Source organism: Bombina bombina, chromosome 9 (genome assembly GCF_027579735.1).
Source record: "Bombina bombina isolate aBomBom1 chromosome 9, aBomBom1.pri, whole genome shotgun sequence".
Taxonomy (NCBI): Eukaryota; Metazoa; Chordata; class Amphibia; order Anura; family Bombinatoridae; genus Bombina; species Bombina bombina.
This window is the reverse complement of record NC_069507.1, coordinates 68805494-68820411: the sequence shown is the minus strand read 5'-3', so window position 1 is coordinate 68820411 and position 14918 is coordinate 68805494. Positions and strand designations below refer to the sequence as shown.

The 14918-nt window shown below is 39.1% G+C and overlaps 1 pseudogene; it reads left to right on the top strand.

The window, feature by feature from the left end:
• LOC128640411 (interferon-induced protein with tetratricopeptide repeats 1-like) overlaps nt 1-8511 on the top strand; it is a 106624-nt pseudogene extending 98113 nt beyond the window's left edge.
• The last annotated feature ends 6407 nt before the right edge of the window (nt 8512-14918 follow it).

Genomic DNA, 14918 nt, shown 5'->3' with positions numbered 1-14918 from the left:
GACGTCCCTTAAAGAACCTTCATTCGTCGGGAAGTCGTCGGTTGAAGAGGATGGCTCCGCGTCGGCTCCTTTGAAGATGGCTCCGCTCTGGATGGATGAAGATTGAAGACGCCGTCTGGATGAACACTTCTACCGGATGAAGGACCTCTTCTTGCCCCGCTGGGATGGAGACTTCTACCGGATCAAGGACCTCCTCTGCGCACCTTGGATGAAGAATTCGGCTCGGCTGGGTGAAGACGACTCAAGGTAGGATGATCTTCAGGGGGTTAGCGATAGGTTTTTTTTAAGGGGGATTTGAGTGGGTTAGAGTAGGGGTATGTGGGTGGTGGGTTGTAATGTTGGGGGGGTATTGTATTTTTATTTTCAGGTAAAAGAGCTGATTACTTTGGGGCAATGCCCCGCAAAAAGCCCTTTTAAGGGCTGGTAATAGAGCTGATTACTTATGTAGTTTAGAATAGGGTAGGGCATTTTTTTTATTTTGGGGGGATTTTTTATTTTATTAGGGGGCTTAGATTAGGTGTAATTAGTTTAAACTTCTTGTAATTCTTTTTTATTTTTTGTAATTTAGTGATTGGTTTTTTTTGTATTATAGAATAGTTTATTTTATTGTATTTTAATTTAGCTAATTGTAGGTATTTTATTTACTGCTAGATTTAGAGTTCTGCGGCCAAAGGGGTGCGTTAGCTACGCGTGCTTTTTTCCCCCCGCACCTTTTAAATACTGCTGGTATTTAGAGTTCACAGAATGGCTCCAAAAAGGGAGCGTACAGGCATATTTACCGCCACTGCAACTCTCAATACCAGCGGTGCTTACGGACGCGGCCAGCTTCAAAAACGTGCTCGTGCACGATTCCCCCATAGGAAACAATGGGGCATTTTGAGCTAAATAAAACCCTAACACCTGCAAAAAAGCAGCGTTCAGCTCCTAACGCAGCCCCATTGTTTCCTATGGGGAAACACTTTCTAAGTCTACACCTAACACCCTAACATGAACCCCGAGTCTAAACACCCCTAACCTTACACTTATTAACCCCTAATCTGCCGCCCCCGCTATCGCTGACCCCTGCATATTTTTTTTAACCCCTAATCTGCCGCTCCGTACACCGCCGCCACCTACGTTATCCCTATGTACACCTAATCTGCTGCCCCTAACACCGCCGACCCCTATATTATATTTATTAAACCCTAATCTGCCGCCCCCAACGTCGCCACCACCTACCTACACTTATTAACCCCTAATATACCGACCGGACCTCACCGCTACTATAATAAAGTTATTAACCCCTAATCCGCCTCACTCCCGCCTCAATAACCCTATAATAAATAGTATTAACCCCTAATCTTCCCTCCCTAACATCACCGACACCTAACTTCAAGTATTAACCCCTAATCGGCGGACTGGACCTCACCGCTACTCTAATAAATTTATTAACCCCTAAAGCTAAGTCTAACCCTAACACTAACACCCCCCTAAGTTAAATATAATTTTTATCTAACTAAATAAATTAACTCTTATTAAATAAATTATTCCTATTTAAAGCTAAATACTTACCTTTAAAATAAACCCTAATATAGCTACAATATAAATTATAATTATATTGTAGCTATTTTAGGATTTATATTTATTTTACAGGCAACTTTGTATTTATTTTAACTAGGTGCAATAGCTATTAAATAGTTATTAACTATTTAATAGCTACCTAGTTAAAATAATTACAAAATGACCTGTAAAATAAATCCTAACCTGTTACAATTAAACCTAACACTACACTATCAATAAATGAATTAAATAAAATACCTACAATTATCTACAATTAAACCTAACACTACACTATCAATAAATTAATTACATACAAATACCTACAAATAAATACAATTAAATAAACTAACTAAAGTACAAAAAATAAAAAAGCTAAGTTACAAAAAATAAAAAAATAATTTACAAACATTAGAAAAATATTACAACAATTTTAAGCTAATTACACCTACTCTAAGCCCCCTTATAAAATAACAAAGCCCCCAAAAATAAAAAAATGCCCTACCCTATTCTAAAATACAAATAGAAAAGCTCTTTTACCTTACCAGCCCTTAAAAGGGCCTTTTGCGGGGCATGCCCCAAAGAATTCTGCTCTTTTGCCTGTAAAAAAAAACATACAATACCCCCCCCAACATTACAACCCACCACACACATACCCCTAATCTAACCCAAACCCCCCTTAAATAAACCTAACACTAAGCCCCTAAAGATCTTCCTCCCTTATCTTCACCACTCCGGGTATCACCGATCTGTCCACAAGAAACTCCGAAGTCTTCATCCAAGCCCAAGCTGGGGCTGAAGAGATCCATCATCGGGCTGAAGTCTTGATCCAAGCGCGGGCTGAAGAGATCCATCATCGGACTGAAGTCTTGATCCAAGCGCGGGCTGAAGAGATCCATCATCGGGCTGAAGTCTTGATCCAAGCGCGGGCTGAAGAGGTCCATCATCGGGCTGAAGTCTTGATCCAAGCGCGGGCTGAAGAGATCCATCATCCGGCTGAAGTCTTCTATCAAGTGGCATCTTCAATCTTCTTTCTTCCGGATCCATCTTCATCCCGCCGACGCGGAACATCCATCCTGGCCGACAACTTCCCGACGAATGACGGTTCCTTTAAGGGACGTCATCCAAGATAGTGTCCCTCGAATTCCGATTGGCTGATAGGATTCTATCAGCCATTCGGAATTAAGGTAGGAAAATTCTGATTGGCTGATGGAATCAGCCAATCAGATTCAAGTTCAATCCGATTGGCTCATCCAATCAGCCAATCGGATTGAATTCCGATTGGCTTATAGAATCCTATCAGCCAATCGGAATTCAAGAGACGCCATCTTGGATGACGTCCCTTAAAGAAACCGTCATTCGTCGGGAAGTTGTTGGCCAGGATGGATGTTCCGCGTCGGCGGGATGAAGATGGATCCGGAAGAAAGAAGATTGAAGATGCCGCTTGATAGAAGACTTCAGCCGGATGATGGATCTCTTCAGCCCGCGCTTGGATCAAGACTTCAGCCCGATGATGGACCTCTTCAGCCCGCGCTTGGATCAAGACTTCAGCCCAATGATGGATCTCTTCAGCCCCAGCTTGGGCTTGGATGAAGACTTCGGAGTTTCTTGTTGACAGATCGGTGATACCCGGCGTGGTGAAGATAAGGTAGGAAGATCTTCAGGGGCTTAGTGTTAGGTTTATTTAAGGGGGGTTTGGGTTAGATTAGGGGTATGTGGGTGGTGGGTTGTAATGTTAGGGGGGTATTGTATGGGTTTTTTTTCAGGCAAAAGAGCAGAATTCTTTGGGGCATGCCCCGCAAAAGGCCCTTTTAAAGGCTGGTAAGGTAAAAAAGCTTTTCTATTTGTATTTTAGAATAGGGTAGGGCATTTTATTATTTTGGGGGGCTTTGTTATTTTATTAGGGGGCTTAGAGTAGGTGTAATTAGCTTAAAATTGTTGTAATATTTTTATAATATTTGTAAATTATTTTTTATTTTTTGTAACTTAGCTTTTTTTATTTTTTGTACTTTAGTTAGTTTATTTAATTGTATTTATTTGTAGGTATTTGTATGTAATTAATTTATTGATAGTGTAGTGTTAGGTTTAATTGTAGATATTTGTAGGTATTTTATTTAATTAATTTATTGATAGTGTAGTGTTAGGTTTAATTGTAACTTAGGTTAGGATTTATTTTACAGGTAATTTTGTAATTATTTTAACTAGGTAGCTATTAAATAGTTATTAACTATTTAATAGCTATTGTACCTGGTTAAAATAAATACAAAGTTGCCTGTAAAATAAATATTAATCCTAAAATAGCTACAATATAATTATTATTTATATTGTAGCTATATTAGGGTTTATTTTACAGTAAGTATTTAGCTTTAAATAGGAATTATTTATTTAATAAGAAATAATTTATTTCGTTAGATAAAAATTATATTTAACTTAGGGGGGTGTTAGTATTAGGGTTAGACTTAGCTTTAGGGGTTAATAAATTTATTAGAGTAGCGGCGAGGTCCGGTCGTCAGATTAGGGGTTAATACTTGAAGTTAGGTGTCGGTGATGTTAGGGAGGGCAGATTAGGGGTTAATACTATTTATTATAGGGTTATTGAGGCGGGAGTGAGGCGGATTAGGGGTTAATAACTTTATTATAGTAGCGGTGAGGTCCGGTCGGCAGATTAGGGGTTAATAATTGTAGGTAGGTGGCGGCGTTGTTGGGGGCGGCAGATTAGGGGTTAATAAATATAATATAGTTGTCAGCGGTGTTAGGAGCAGCATATTAGGGGTACATAGGGATAATGTAGGTGGCGGCGGTGTGCGGTCGGCAGATTTGGGGTTAAAAAAATTTAATAGAGTGGCGGCGATGTGGGGGGGCCTCGGTTTAGGGGTGCATAGGTAGTTTATGGGTGTTAGTGTACTTTAGAGCACAGTAGTTAGGAGCTTTATGAACCGGCGTTAGCCCAAAAAGCTCTTAACTCCTGACTTTTTCTGCAGCTGGAGTTTTGTCGTTAGAGTTCTAACTCTCACTTCAGCCAAGACTCTAAATACTGGCGTTAGAAAGATCCCATTGAAAAGATTGGATACGCAAATGGCGTAGGGGGATCTGCGGTATGCAAAAGTCGCGGCTGGAAAGTGAGCGTTAGACCCTTACCTACACGACTCTAAATACCATCGGTAGGTGGTTTTGACAGCTAACGCAAAACTCTAAATCTAGGTGTTAATTAATTTAATGATAGTGTAGAGTTAGGTGTATTTGTAACTTAGGTTAGCATTTATTTTACAGGTAATTTTGTACTTATTTTAACTAGGTAGCTATTAAATAGTTATTAACTATTTAATAGCTATTGTACCTAGTTAAAATAAATACAAAGTTGCCTGTAAAATAAATATAAATCCTAAAAATGCTACAATGTAATTATTAGTTATATTGTAGCTATATTAGGGTTTATTTGATAGGTAAGTATTTAGTTTTAAATAGGATTAATTTAGTTAATTTTAGGAATATTATTTTGTTTCATTTAAATTATTTTTATGTTAGGGGGGTGTTAGGGTTAGGGTTAGAGGGAGGGCAGATTAGGGGTTAATACTATTTATTATACTGTTTGCGAGGCGTGAGTGTGGCGGTCTAGGGGTTAATACATTTATTATAGTGGCGGCGAGGTCCGGTCGGCAGATTAGGGGTTAATAAGTGTAGGTAAGGTAGCGGCGACATTGGGGGGGCAGATTAGGGGTTAATAAATATAAAATAGGGGTCGGCGATGTTAGGGGCAGCAGATTAGGGGTTTATAGGTATAATGTAGGTGGCGGTGGTGTCCGGTCGGCAGATTAGGGGTTAAAATGTTTTATTATAGTGGCGGCGATGTGGGGGGGGCCTCGGTTTAGGGATACATAGGTAGTTTATGGGTGTTAGTGTACTTTGTAGCACAGTAGTTAAGAGCTTTATATTCACGCGTTAGCCCATAAAGCTCTTAACTACTGACTTTTTTTGGCGGTAGGAGTCTTGTCGGTAGAGGGTCTACCGCTCACTTCTCCCAAGACTCCAAATATCGGCGTTAGGCAGATCCCATTGAAAAGATAGGATATGCAATTGGCGTAAGGGGATCTGCGGTAGCCTGGAGTCGCGGTGAGGAAGTGAGCGTTAGACCCTTTCCTGGCTGACTCTAAATACCAGCGGGCGGTGAAAAGCAGCGTTAGGACCCCTTAATGCTGCTTTTGAGGGCTAATGCCAAACTCTAAATCTAGGTGAAAGTCTTAAAATAACCACTCTTGATGGCACACCCCTTGGATCAGGTTTAATCTATTTTGATGCAGCACCCCTAACCATGGCTGTGGGAGTCCTACATACCGAACAGTTGCAGTTTGACGTAATTCATTCTCCTGCACAAGCAGTTATCCTTGGCTACGTAAACACAATCCTCAATTCCACTGGACTGTGGGACAGTTGGCCTCCTGGGGTAAATCCTGTTTTCACTCCTGCCTGGCTAAGGTTACTTTGCTGCATCACATTCCTATAGCCAGCCTTCTGACCCCTTCTAATCTTCCCTTAGTATATGCAGAATTTATGGATGTCTTTGAAAAGAAAGCAGCTGACGTGCTGCCACATCACCGTCCTTACGACTGCAAAAATTACCTCTTTCCTGGAGCCCCACTTCCTAAAGGGAGGACTAATACGCTCTCCAAAGCTGAAACCAAGGCCATGGAGGAATATATCAAATAGAACCTAGCTAAAGGCTTTATTCACCCTTCCCCCTCTCCTGCCGGGGCTGGCAGGCTTCTTTTTTGTCAGTAAAAAGGATGGTGGTCTCAGACCCTGTATCAACTACAGAGCCCTAAACAACATTACAATCAAGAATCGTTATCCTATTCCTTTGACCACTGAATTATATGATTCACTCTAAAATGCTTGCTACTTTACAAAGTTGGATCTACGTGGGGCATACAATCTCATTCTTACCAGGACATGAGTGGAAGACTGCCTTCAACATGAGATCAGGGCATTACGAATATCTCGTAATGCCTTTTGGGTTTTGCAATGCCCCTGCTGTATTCCAAGCATTCGTCAATGATGTCTTCCGTGACCTCCTTAATCTCACTGTCATCGTTTATTTGGATGACATCCTCATATTATCCTCCACCCTTGACGAGCATCATGAGCATGTAAAACAAGTACTTCCTTGCTTCAGAAATAATTATCTGGTAGTCAAGCTGGAGAAATGTGTTTGATCAAGTTCAGATCCAGTTTCTTGGCTATTTCATCTCAAAGGAGCGTTTTGCCATGTATCCTACAAAGCTAACCGCAGTTCTGGAATGGCCTCAACTCACCTCATTAAAGGAACTACAGAGATTCTTGGGGTTTTCCAACTATTATCGCAAATTAATAAAGAACTTCTCCCAAATCATTGCTCCACTCACTGAGCTGACTAAAAAGAGAGACTGCAAGAATTGGCCTCCTGTAGCTGTGGATGCTTTCTCACATCTGAAAAAGGTCTTTTGTTCTGCTTCCGTGCTCCGCCATCCTGATCCTGACCTACAGTTCACTCCAGAGGTTGATGCCTCCAAGATAGGATCTGGTGCAGTCTTAGCCCAAAGGGACCCTTTAACCTCCAAGTTGCACCCTGTAGTATTTTTTTCTAAACAATTTACTTCTGCAGAGAGGAATTACAATGTGGGTAATCATGAACTCTTAGCCATTAAGATGGCCCAGACTGAATGACGTCATTGGCTAGAGGTTACCTCCAACCCCATTCAGATTCTCACTGACCACAAGAATCTGACATAGGTAGAGACTGTTCATCGACTCATTCCTTGACAGGCCAGGTGGGCCCTCTTCTTTTCCTTTTTTAACTTTATAGTCTGTTACCTTCCTGGGACCAAGAATAAAAAAGCTGATGCCTTTTCCCGTCAGTTTCCTCAGTCTAACGAATCTTAAGAAGCTCCTATTGAAAACATCATACCTCCTTCCTGTGTGGTTGCTCAGCTCAACAACTCTCTTCTTCAAAGACTCCAACGTGCCCAATCAAGAAAACCTTCTGAAGCCCTTGCGGCTCCTGAGATTCTTTATCTTCCTTCAAACCTTTGCTCTCCTGTGCTATCCTGGGCTAATGACAGCAAGCTATCAGGTCATCCTGGTTTGACAAGAACCTTTAAACTACTTTCCCAACACGTGTGGTAGCCTACCATGAAGTCAGACTCTCAGGATTATGTCAAGGCTTGTCAGACTTGTGCTGTTAATAAGGACCCCAGTTCCCTACCTCATGGCCTACTTCAACCATTGTCCATACCTAAACAACCATGGACTCACATAACCATGGATTTTGTTGTAGACCTCCCTCCTTCTGAGCATCATACAGTCATCCTGGTTGTGGTGGATCGGTTCTCCAAACTTGCTCATTTTGTACCTTTACCTAAGTTACCTACCTCCTAAGAATTGTCCACTCTTTTTCTGTTACACGTGATACGCCTTCATGGTATACTCATAAATATTGTCTCTGATAGAGGACCTCAATTTATTTCCACCTTTTGGAGAAGCTTCTGCAAATTGCCCACTGTTTCTATGTCCTCTGGTTATCCCCCCCAGACTAATGGGCAGATGGAGAGAACAAATCAGGATCTTCAAGTTTATCTCAGAACATACTGTATGTCAATTCACAGCATACTAATTGTTCTGGGTTGTTACCCCTAGCTGAACTGGCAAAGAATACTCATTGGCATTCTTCCCTACAATGCTCTCCTTTCCAAGCTGCATCTGGTTATTAACCTCGTGTTTTTCCTTTTTCTGCTCAGTTTACAGGAGTTCCTGCTGCAGAAGGTCACTTCCCTGACCTCACTACCCATTGGCAACGAATATGCTCTTAGTTACGCTCAGCTGTCTCCAGATACAAGAGCTTTGCTGACCATCATCGAGCTGCTATTCGTGCCTTTTCTGCAGGTGATTGTGTCTGGGTCTCTACCCGACATAAACGTTTACGCCAACCTTCTCATAAATTAGGACCACAATATATTGGTCCTTATAAAGTTCTCAAGAGACTTTTTCCTGTTGCCTACAGAGTGGCCTTGCCTAAGGCCTTACACATTCACCCAGTCTTTCACATCTCCCTGCCCAAACCCTACATCATGAGTAAATATACTCGACTCAGATGTCCTCCTTCTCTACTCATGATTCAAGGGGAGCCGGAGTATGAGGTTGCTAGGATTCCTGGATCCTGGAATTAAACGCAGGCAGATCCAATACCTCACTCACTGGAAGGGTTACTCTGTGGGAAATCGTTCCTGGGTCCCTGCCCGTTATGTGCATGCTCCTTCCTTAGTCTCCAAGTTTCATGTTGCTCATCCCTCCAAGCCAACTTTTTTGGTTCCCGGAGGTAACCCTTGAGAGGCGGGCTGTGTCACGCCGCTCCTGTGTCGGCTCCTGTGTCACACTGCTCCTGTTGCCATGGCTGTTACCATCGACGCGACGGATCCTGTGGGCGTGCGGCGATGACATCATCGCCGCACGCCACTTCAATTCTGATGCTGGCCGAATCACCTGTGGGCCCTCTTTTGGTGTGGATCTGCGCCTATGTAAGTACGAGTATTCCTCTCCTCTTGCCCAAGTATAGTTGTATAGGTTACTGTATGTGCTCCTGTGTGCTTATTTGCTGAACTGCTAAACTGCTGCTTACCTTATCTTACTGAACTTTGCCTGTTTCAAGACTACTCTATTGCTTATCCCCTGAACTGCTGATTGCCTTTTGTTGCTGACCTCTGCCTGTTCCTGCTAAACTGCTGGATTGCCTTTCTGTTGCCGAACTCTGCCTGTCTCTGACCATTATACTGATTAACCCCTGAACTGCTGGATTGCTTTTCTGTTGCCAAACTCTGCCTGTCTCTGACCATTCTCTGCTTACCCTTATTGTTGTGAAGGACTACCCTGTCTACCGTGAGTACTGCTCACCTAATTGCTTAAACATACTTTGTTCTGGGATATTTACTGATCCTTCCACTTGATGCCAGGATAAGAAGACTACTGGCCAAGTTTGGTCTGATAGGGAAATATCCCATGAGCATTACACTCAGTTTTAGATAGATTAACCCCTTAATGACCAGACCATTTTTCAATTTTCTTACCCTTAATGACAAAGGCTATTTTTACATTTCTGCTGTGTTTGTGTTTAGCTGTAATTTTCCTCTTACTCCTTTACTGTACCCACACATATTATATACCGTTTTTCTCGCCATTAAATGGAATTTCTAAAGATACCATTATTTTCATCATATCTTATAATTTCCTTTAAAAAAATTATAAAATATGAGGAAAAAATGGAAAAAAACACACTTTTTCTAACTTTGACCCCCAAAATCTGTTACACATCTACAATCACCAAAAAACACCTATGCTAAATAGTTTCTAAATTTTGTCCTGAGTTTAGAAATACCCAATGTTTACATGTTCTTTTCTTTTTTTGCAAGTTATAGGGCAATAAATACAAGCAGCACTTTGCTATTTCCAAACCACTTTTTTTCAAAATTAGCGCTAGTTACATTGGAACCCTGATATCTGTCAGGAATACCTGAATATCCTTATATAAAAAAATCAGTGCGCCAAATACCTATATATAGGAAATCTATAAACATATAGTGCATCAAAAGTAAAAACACCTGTACAGGTAAATACAAAAGTGACAAATGGAAAAACAATGTGGTTGTAAACCCAGTTAAATCAAACCATAGATGCAAGTGATGGGATCATTATAATGGACAGTTCATCTAGTCCAATTCCTAATCCAGAGATCTGGAGCGGGTGGCAAGCTGCTTCTTCGAATTTCTTGTTGGTGTCCCAAGATGTTATGTTCTGCAGAAATGAATGATAAAGAAAGAAGGCGCCACCATAGTGCACAATCAGATGTGTATAACACGCCAGTAAAAAAGTAAGACCGTACTTACAAGCTGTAAGACACTTGAGAAGTGTCACAAACGCCTTCTGGACTATTGATAGAGTCGTCCAGCTAACTCCCACTGGTAAATCTCAGAAGTCCTCTGATGTCCTCTGGAGGGTGAGGGTCGTGATGACAGACAAATACCAGCATCCAGCAATGGCAATTACCACAGAGCCGGCTTAAACCTATACTATCCACTATTGGTGTAGATACAATGTATCAGGTGGATAGATATAATGAATAAATAAAAGATACTTCGTGGCAAAAGTCTTGTAAAAGCATACAGACTTTATTTGGGGTACATAAGCACAACGTTTCTCGGTCTCTCCTGACCGTTTCCTCAGGTGCAATATACATAATAATAAAAACCACGAACTTTTATTGCCGTATTCTCGGCGTCCTCTAAAGTGAGCAGCGCATGCGTGTGGGTGTGACCACTAGTAGAGCTTCCATTGGTGGTTGGGTATCCAATGATAAGCGCAACATTCATGCCTCTATGTAAGATCAAACAATAGCATGACTGAAAAACTACTATTGATAGTAAACAACCTTAATAAGGCCGTACTCCGCTCAAACATCTGAGCATATCAAAAAAGGTTATCTATATATATCTTGATGTATATTGTATCAAGAATATGAAAAGAGTATTAATATACTAATTCTGTAAATATATGTATATATCGGGTAAGTTGAATAAAAGTTTTAGCCATATTAGTGGTGACACCCGCATCGCTCCTCCAAATCTAAAACTAAACAGATAGAACTAAAAAGTCTCTATATCAGAATACATGTAGTATAAATAAAACAGTATAAAACTCATAATATAGAGCTATAAATTTCATATAAAGTGCAGTGTTTTGATACATATGTTCGTATTCTTAAAATAATTACAAAGTTCAAAATCAAATAAAAATCAAATAAAAACACACAAATGTATCCTATCCTATTATATGTATCGGACTAAATGAATATAAGTATGGCTCATCCAAAAAACATATATAGATAAATGTGTATAATAGGCCTGCATATATACACAAAAGGACAATTGTATAAGTGTACACACCACTAATAATATATCCGTACATGCATATATGTATATACACACTTGACATACCTCTTGAGCATAAAAGAATTGATAATACACATTGCATCAGCAGTGAAAATACAATATGCCCGTCATATAATAATACTATAATGCAACTGTGTGATTAACTGTTAATGTAATCAACGTCCTAAGGGGCCAATGGTGATGGAGAGAATTTCAACAGAACCCTATAACGTATAGTCAGCATATATAGAAATGTGATAAAGTGTAATTTAAGATATATAAATGTTAAAAAATGATATGTAATAAAAGTATATATATAAAAAATATATATAAAAAAAGACCATAAAGTTTAAAATTAGTTAAAAGCTGCCATATCAATGTTGGCATTGAGTCCACCGGGGGACAGACTTTGGAGTTTCCATATCCAAAAAGTCTCTCTTTGTCTCAGATGCAGAAACCTATTTCTGCCCCATTTTGGTAGGATCTGTTCTATTGGAAATATAGAAAAACAATTGGATGATGTGTCTTCTGAAAGTACACACTGGTTGCTTACTTAGTGTGTTTGTAAGAAATGGGTCGTTCTCCAGGATGTACCAATATTTTTGTAAAATGCCTTTAATCTTATTGTGATTATTGTTGTATTGTGTAACAAATCTAACCCCAGTATTGTTTTGATTTATAGGAGTTTTTGGATTGTCTTCTATATTAGTCTCCTTGTTTGTCCCTGCGTATTTAATAAAAAAGTCATCTCTGCATTTTTTTCTCGCTTCAAGAAAACTAGTCTCAATCAAACTAATAGGGAAATTCTTCTCTAGAAATCTTTCCTTTAGGAGGTTTGCTTGTATATCAAAAGTTTTCAAATCAGTGCAGTTTCTGCGTAACCTGCAGAACTGGTTGTAAGGTATGTTCTTTTTCCAAGGTAAATGGTGGTTGCTTTTAAAGTTAAGATAGCTATTAGCATCCACTGATTTGAAAAAGGTTTTGGTGGAAATATTGCCTAGATTGTCCCATTCAAGTATTAAATCCAGGAAGTCAATACTCGTTTCATCTATTTTGGATGTAAAATGTAAACCCATATCATTATCATTTAGTCTTTCGACAAAATTCTGGGCTTCTAAATGGGTGCCTTCCCAGATGAACAAAAGGTCATCAATGAAGGCACCCATTTAGAAGCCCAGAATTTTGTCGAAAGACTAAATGATAATGATATGGGTTTACATTTTACATCCAAAATAGATGAAACGAGTATTGACTTCCTGGATTTAATACTTGAATGGGACAATCTAGGCAATATTTCCACCAAAACCTTTTTCAAATCAGTGGATGCTAATAGCTATCTTAACTTTAAAAGCAACCACCATTTACCTTGGAAAAAGAACATACCTTACAACCAGTTCTGCAGGTTACGCAGAAACTGCACTGATTTGAAAACTTTTGATATACAAGCAAACCTCCTAAAGGAAAGATTTCTAGAGAAGAATTTCCCTATTAGTTTGATTGAGACTAGTTTTCTTGAAGCGAGAAAAAAATGCAGAGATGACTTTTTTTATTAAATACGCAGGGACAAACAAGGAGACTAATATAGAAGACAATCCAAAAACTCCTATAAATCAAAACAATACTGGGGTTAGATTTGTTACACAATACAACAATAATCACAATAAGATTAAAGGCATTTTACAAAAATATTGGTACATCCTGGAGAACGACCCATTTCTTACAAACACACTAAGTAAGCAACCAGTGTGTACTTTCAGAAGACACATCATCCAATTGTTTTTCTATATTTCCAATAGAACAGATCCTACCAAAATGGGGCAGAAATAGGTTTCTGCATCTGAGACAAAGAGAGACTTTTTGGATATGGAAACTCCAAAGTCTGTCCCCCGGTGGACTCAATGCCAACATTGATATGGCAGCTTTTAACTAATTTTAAACTTTATGGTCTTTTTTATATATATTTTTTATATATATACTTTTATTACATATCATTTTTTAACATTTATATATCTTAAATTACACTTTATCACATTTCTATATATGCTGACTATACGTTATAGGGTTCTGTTGAAATTCTCTCCATCACCATTGGCCCCTTAGGACGTTGATTACATTAACAGTTAATCACACAGTTGCATTATAGTATTATTATATGACGGGCATATTGTATTTTCACTGCTGATGCAATGTGTATTATCAATTCTTTTATGCTCAAGAGGTATGTCAAGTGTGTATATACATATATGCATGTACGGATATATTATTAGTGGTGTGTACACTTATACAATTGTCCTTTTGTGTATATATGCAGGCCTATTATACACATTTATCTATATATGTTTTTTGGATGAGCCATACTTATATTCATTTAGTCCGATACATATAATAGGATAGGATACATTTGTGTGTTTTTATTTGATTTTTATTTGATTTTGAACTTTGTAATTATTTTAAGAATACGAACATATGTATCAAAACACTGCACTTTATATGAAATTTATAGCTCTATATTATGAGTTTTATACTGTTTTATTTATACTACATGTGTTCTGATATAGAGACTTTTTAGTTCTATCTGTTTAGTTTTAGATTTGGAGGAGCGATGCGGGTGTCACCACTAATATGGCTAAAACTTTTATTCAACTTACCCGATATATACATATATTTACAGAATTAATATAGTAATACTCTTTTCATATTCTTGATACAATATACATCAAGATATATATAGATAACCTTTTTTGATATGCTCAGATGTTTGAGCGGAGTACGGCCTTATTAAGGTTGTTTACTATCAATAGTAGTTTTTCAGTCATGCTATTGTTTGATCTTACATAGAGGCATGAATGTTGCGCTTATCATTGGATACCCAACCACCAATGGAAGCTCTACTAGTGGTCACACCCACACGCATGCGCTGCTCACTTTAGAGGACGCCGAGAATACGGCAATAAAAGTTCGTGGTTTTTATTATTATGTATATTGCACCTGAGGAAACGGTCAGGAGAGACCGAGAAACGTTGTGCTTATGTACCCCAAATAAAGTCTGTATGCTTTTACAAGACTTTTGCCACGAAGTATCTTTTATTTATTCATTATATCTATCCACCTGATACATTGTATCTACACCAATAGTGGATAGTATAGGTTTAAGCCGGCTCTGTGGTAATTGCCATTGCTGGATGCTGGTATTTGTCTGTCATCACGACCCTCACCCTCCAGAGGACATCAGAGGACTTCTGAGATTTACCAGTGGGAGTTAGCTGGACGACTCTATCAATAGTCCAGAAGGCGTTTGTGACACTTCTCAAGTGTCTTACAGCTTGTAAGTACGGTCTTACTTTTTTACTGGCGTGTTATACACATCTGATTGTGCACTATGGTGGCGCCTTCTTTCTTTATCATTCATACCTGAATATCCATTGACATGTA